Here is a 7023-nt window from a genome sequence, read left to right on the forward strand (position 1 = left end):
GTCAATTGAACATAATACTTGGAATCAGGATGGCCTGAAGCAAGATTCAAACTCAAGCCTCACTGACCCTATGATCCTAGGATAATCACTTAACTTCTCACAGCCACAGTTTCCTCATTTGTAAAAAGGGGACAATAATAGCATTCTGTCTCACAGGGTTGTTGTATCAAATGAGTTAACTTATTTAAAGTTTTTTTATAAACCTTGAAGCCTTTATATAAATGAAATTTGATGATGGTAATGATGATGATTGTAGTTGTTTTTTATAGTTCCTTTTCCTTTGCTCTCTCATTATGATTTGCCTCTGCCATTTTCCATTCTATAGCTTTATTCTAGATTTCTTTTTGCTTACTCTCCACAGGTAAGTCATTCACAAAGGGGGCACAAACCTCAGGGAATACAGAGAAGGCAACTGACATTCAACTGACATTGGTCTCAGAATTATGAATAGTTGGGTATTCGTGCTACTGTTTTTAAACAATTAATGTCATGATTCTTTTGTGGCAACCATAATATTCAATGACCTGTGATGGAGAGGGAAGTAGGGTACTTAGTTTGATATTTTGGTTACTGGCAACCATTACTTTTTCTATATGTCACATCTGTCAAAATAAGGTTGTTTTACATTTATATGCCTTGGTGGCTTAGAGGAGGGAAATTGAATACTCATAAAGTAAAACAAAATATAATCCTATTCTTATAATCTCACAGTCATATGGATAAGGGAAAGCACAAGAGAAATGGTATTAATTCTTGAAAACAGAATGGCAGAAACTAGATATAGACCAACATCTCATACCATATACCAAAACAAAGTCACAATTGGTACATGATTCACAAATAAAAGATGATACCAAGAGTGACTTCTGGGAGCCAAGATGGTGAAGTAAGCACTAAACTGATGCAACTCTCCCATACTCACCTGTAAACAACTATAAAAAAGAGCCCCAAAAGAAATCCTGGAACAGCAGAACCAGCAAAATGATGCAATGAAACAATCTTTTAGCCCAAGAAGTGTAGAGGATCAGTAAGAGAGGCTCATCTTACTTGGGTGAAAGGGAAGCACAGCCCAGGACAGGAAGCATCCCAACAAGCCAGCAGCAAGCCCCACCTTAGCAAACCAGTGAGAGATCCTGAGCTCCAGTATGGTAGAGAAGGCAAATACCAACACCAGGACCCTCCCCACCCCCACCACCCTGCCTTAGGATAGCCAGGGGAACCAGCAGACTCTAGCTCTAAGAACCACCACATGCTTCAATAGCCAGACCTTTAAGTTCTCTGGCACACCTCTGGGCAAATACGTAGACACCTACCCTATGGGTGCCTAAGCAAATAAGCAACTCATGGAAAACACTCCACCAGGCCTCAGCACATGACAGATACCATCATTAGGACCACAGAACAGCACCAGGGGCCTCCAGCACCCCAACCAATCCCCTATCCCATGTCCTCAGTGCAGCACCAGACACTAGGGTCCCCTGTGGGTCTCAGGGCAACATTAGTGCAGCACCAGGTAAACCGTAAGGGCCTGCAGCCGTAGCACAAGAACCTAGAGGCAGTGCCCTTTTAACCCTAGGAGCAGATCTCAAATTTTAAAAAAAGGAAAAAGGTAAAAAAAAATGATGAGCAGAAAACAACAAAAGAAGAATCTGACCCTAGAAAGTTGTTATGATAATAGGGAAGACCAAGACACAAACTCAAAAGAGGACAATGAGGTCAAAACCCTTATGGGCAAAACCCCAAAGAAAAATGGGGAGGAGCCTCAAGACCAGAAAGATCTCATGGAAGAGCTCAAAAAGGAGCTTAAAAATCATATAAGAGAGATAGAAGAAAAATTGGAAAAAGAAATTAGAGTGATGCAAGAGAATTATGAAAAAAGAGTCAGTAGCTTGGAAAGTTGCTTAAAAAGTAGAATTGGCAGATGCAAACATCCATGGTGGTAGGCTAGAAGTGGTGGCTGCAGATGGGAGCTGTGGTAGGGTTGCTAGGAGAGGGCAGTGTCAATGACCCCTCCAAGGATGGGCTCCATGGGCCATGGCAGCAGCCACCAGGAGCTTCCAGCAGAAGAGTAAGTGGCTGAGTCAACCAAGGAGGCAAGGACCCAAGGCTCTGAGCTAGTGGAGAACTACATGGTTTATATTATCCAAGTTATGGTTGACAGCCATCAATGGCCAATCAAATATCATTATAGTGACTTCCATGATCTACATGAAAAGCTTATTGCTGAAAAGAAGATTGATAAGAACCTACTTCCTCTTAAAAAGATAATTGGAAAAAGTTCCAAAAGTCTGGTGGAGAAAAGAAAAAGGTTTGGAAGTCTACCTGCAAAAGCTTCTTACAAAGTTCCCTGTTGCTACACCTAAAATGTTGTCACACTTTTTACATTTTCACTTCCATGAAATAAATGGCATCGCTGCTGCCCTAGCTGAGAAGCCTTTCACAAAGGTGAACAGCTCTTAATAGCTGGAGAAGTTTTTGCCATTAGGCCATTGCAGTTATATGCAATCACTCAGCAGCGTTGGCAAGGAAAACCCACCTGTGCTAGTGGAAATGTCTGGACTAACATGGGTCACATTCTGGACTTAACATGTAGACTCCAGTACCTGAAAGTACCTAGCACAGGAGGACCTTTTGGGACCAGAAACATTCAGGAGCATCTCTTGCCTTTTGATTTGTCAATATTTAAGTCTCTTCATCAGATAGAGATAAGTCACTGTGATGCAAAGCATATCAAAGGGCTTATTTCATCCAAACATACCTTAGCCACATTGAGTTTCTCGGTAACCTCAATGAAAGAAATCATTGTTCCCGAAGCATCAGAATTTGATGAGTGGGAGCCAGAGGGTGCACATCTCAATTGCCCTGTAACTGAAGTTATTTCAACATGGAGAGCATTAACTACTCTAGGTATGAGTCACAATAGCGTCTCACAAACTGATGATTCTGTGAAACTTATTCCAAAGATTGAATTCTTAAATCTGAGTCACAATGGAGTGATGGTAGCAGAAAATCTCTAGCACTTCTACAATCTCATCCATTTGTATCTGTCTCACATCATTAGATGTTCATATCACACTAGGGAACATAAAGACTCTGAATTTAGCAGGTATCCTCCTGGAAAGTCTCAGTGGATTAAACAAACTATATTCTCTAGTCAATTTGGATCTCAGTAACAATAAAATTGAGCAGACTGAGGAGATAAAAAAACATAGGAAGCCTCCCTTGCTTAGAAGAAGTGGCATTGTCCAGCAATCCTCTGAGCATCATCCTTGGTTATAGGACCAAAGTACTAGATCAGGTTGGGGAAAGGGTCTCTGAGACCTGTTTGGATGATACCATTATTACAGAGGAGCTTGATACTGTAGAGGTGTTGAAAGCAATTCAGAAAGCAAAGGAAGCTAAGTACAAACTGAATAACTCTAATAAAAAGAAATAATACATAGAAAAGTAGCCCTAGTGAGCAACTTCTCACCATCTGCTAGTGTGACTCCTAATGATCACTTGCTTACCCAGAACTACTCGGAACCTTCAGGGTTTACACATAAAGGACAGGCAGCTTCTATAAAGGACTCGAGGAAAAACTCTGAGACTGACAATCCCACATGTTTGGGCCACTCAGAGGATAAATATGCTGTGCTGCCTGACCCAGGCAACATCATCATTTTGCCATTCACTTGCATAGCCTACACAACTACCAACCAGGATTTCATCCAGCACTTTTCTGCTGTGATAAGGTAGGTAGTGCAGAGACAGCCACTTTCCTGGACTGAAGTAGCCAGCAGAAGGGGCCCTGGGAATGACTCCAGAGACATTGATACAGAGGGTGGCTATTTTGAAATAGGACTTCCTAAGGGAGAGCCAGCTCTGGAATGGAGCACTGCCCCTGACGGAGGGGCATCCACCAAGCATCCGCACATGCTCAAAGTCCTCTGGAGCTTCTTCATCCAGGTTCACAAAGGATTTAGGCAATTTGCAGCCCGTTCAGTCTGACTGACAGTGTAGTCTCTGTATTTGAGATTCCTCAAGAAGTATCCAAAAGAAATAGTCACCACATCCTTTCTGTCTTGAAGCTAGTACTGTGCTTTCCATATGCGGACTTTGCAGAGTTAGACTTTCTCATGCTAAAAGTGTGCTTAGTGCTAAAGGTGAGAACTGGTGGACACTGCTTGTGTCTTATTTCAGATATCTCACATCTCCAAGAATTTCATTCTTGTTTACCCAGCAGGTGTGTCCCTGCTGTTCTTTGCAGCATACACCTGTGGTAGGTAGCTCCATGCTATATTGTGGCAAGGCAAACTTGCAGGAATTTATTTACCAGCTTATGGAATTTTACCACATTTCCTCAGATGACAGTGAGATAAAAGGTTGTTTTCCTGCATATCTTGCTTATGGTGATAAAAGTGACATTTGGCCGACCTTGGGTCACTCTGAGGGAGGGACAGAATGGGCTCAGCATGGCCTGCAGCCTTCATTTTGTGAGTCATCTGAACCAGGGCAGTCTGCACTTCATCAACACTGAATATTTCTAATATCTCAACACTTGAACATAGTAAGGCAGATTTCAGTGCTTTGCCAGGAAAAGGGAGATACTCCAGTGACACTAGAAAGATCTTCAAACTGAGTTGGATTCCTCTGGCCTCAGTTCTGTTGCACTTAACCTGACATTCCACTCAGCCTCAAGCTTTTTTCTCTGATGGCCATGAGCTTGAACCAATGGTTGGGTACAGATTTGTTACTACAGCATTTGTCCTACCTCATGAAAAATTCCATTTTTTGAGAATCTACAACATCTTGAGGACTTTCCTACAGAATGTGAAGACTATAGTTATCTTCGAAGCTTCCAAAAACCACCTCTTGGACTCCAATAATCTACAGGCAGTGAGCTTTTCCAAGCCTCATTTGATTCTCTCCTCCCTGTACCCAAGTGAATTTCTGATGCAGAAAATGACTGAAGACAACCACATCCCTTTTTACCTGCTGGTTTCCTCATCTCTTCAGTATGTGGCTGGATTAAGGGGAAGTGCCATTGTTGAGTTTTTCCATACCAATGTGGCTGAGGTTGAAAACAAAGAGCGGAGACACCTTATGTAGTCATCAGTTTTATTCTACAAAACTCTTGATGTAGAAGTCACTGCTTGCGTATTACTAACAACCAAAGCTGTGTACTTTCTGCTGGATGACTCCATCTGGCACCATTGTGAGCCTTCGCTAGATTTCTGGAATCAGAGGAACTCTGATTATGGCAATAGCCTTTCCATTTTCCAGTAGTTTGTTTTAAAGCTCAATGACCTATAGTCAGTTAATGTAGGACTCTAATCAGTATTTTTGGGTTACTGGCTTTTCTGCAGATCACATTGTAACTTGTCTGACTTGAGACAGTTACTCTGCTCATGCCTTCATTCAACACTTTATGGCTGTCCTCTCCTTGCTGGCCCACAGACCTTTCCCAGAACCAGTCAACAAGGACTTTTCCTCTGAATTTGGAAGCAAAAATACAGGAAAAATGGACAATTATGAATTGATCCACTCTAGCAGAGTAAAATTTATTTACCCTAATGAGGAGGAGATTGGAAATTTGGCTTTTATTGTGGCTGAGAAGATGCATGACTTGGCAGATCACTCAGCTCTGAATATACTCCTCTATGTTTTGGCATTCCAAGTGAAACCTATGGAAGGCACTTCTTCAGCCAGCCAAGACTTCACTCCAGCCAAAGACACTAATTCTGACCAGTTCAGATTTATTCCTTTTTGATGAGGACCCTGTTAATTACCCACTACTTGATTTTGCCAAGGAGCCACCAAACAAACACAAATACTGGTTTGCTAATGGCCAGAGGATCTTGGACCTGGACCAGGTACTCATGGGCTACCAGATGTACCCTCAGGCTCTTACTTTCATGTTTGATGATGGTGTATAAAACCAAGACTTAATGCAGAAATTGACCCTGGATCACTTTGGAGGTACTCTGGTTACTGCCCAGGGAGCCCCCAAACCCAGGGGACATGATGGGGGCAGAGAAGTGCAGTGGTACATTTTCATCCCAAGTGCTGAGAGCTGAGAGAAGCTCATCTCAATGCTTACCAGACAGTATGAAACACTGTGTGGATGAGAGCTGTCCCTCGAGGTCGCAGGGTAATAGAGTAGCCATTGGACAGTGAATAGGATGAGAACTGGGAGAAACCAGTCCAGCTTCGGCTCTTCCAGCCTTTGGCCTCCCTAGAACACTGAGCTCCCTGTAATTGCATATTCTCAGATGTTCATTGGGTGGAGGCTTGGCTCTTTTTTGTTAACCTATTTTAGATATTTTTATGCTGAATATGTAAACATTTTATCATGCTCTGCATCCTGGGAACTTGTATGAACTAAAAGGAGTCAAAACACCGGGACATAGTGCTTTCTAGGGCTATCTCTATTTCCATATTTGTTTCCTGTATATATCAGTCAACCCAAACTATTCCACTGTAAATAATGGCAAGAGAAGCATTCATGATGTCAAAAAGTGTAGTGTTGTGTGTATGAGCTATATTTTATTGGGTGTGCTGCTAAACATTTAAGTTAATGTGATTTACAGATACTTTTACATTTGCCTTTTTATAAAGTGTTGAAATTGATTTTTATTTTGCTACTAATTATGAACCTCATAGCAAAAATCACATTAAGGTGCCCCAAGTGTGGGGATGTCACTTTGGTGGAGGGGTGGCATGCTCTCACTGCCAAGAGGAACATGGATGACAAGTGGGAGTCACGATTGGCTGCATGTGACACCTGGACCCTCCCCTTTGCAAGCACAAGTGTTACTTCTATTGCCTTCTTGCACAATATCAATAAAGTGGAATAACAAACACACATATACACACACACACAAAGTAAAATTGGCCTAATGGAAAAGAAAATACAAAAGCTAATTGAGGAAAACAGTGCCTTAATAGTTATAATTGAGCAAGTAGAAGCTAATGACTCTATGAGACATCATGGATCAATCAAACAAGTTGAAAAGAATGAAAAAATGGAAGAAAATTTAA

At 41.8% G+C, this 7023-nt stretch overlaps 2 pseudogenes; both read left to right on the plus strand.

The window, feature by feature from the left end:
• The first annotated feature begins 1372 nt into the window (after positions 1 to 1372).
• LOC114028267 lies at positions 1373 to 3436 on the plus strand (annotated as a pseudogene).
• A 479-nt stretch (positions 3437 to 3915) lies between these two features.
• Positions 3916 to 6137, plus strand: LOC114028275 (annotated as a pseudogene).
• Positions 6138 to 7023: the final 886 nt, after the last annotated feature.

This window comes from Vombatus ursinus, unplaced genomic scaffold (genome assembly GCF_900497805.2).
Source record: "Vombatus ursinus unplaced genomic scaffold, bare-nosed wombat genome assembly UNPS02004869.1, whole genome shotgun sequence".
NCBI lineage: Eukaryota > Metazoa > Chordata > Mammalia > Diprotodontia > Vombatidae > Vombatus > Vombatus ursinus.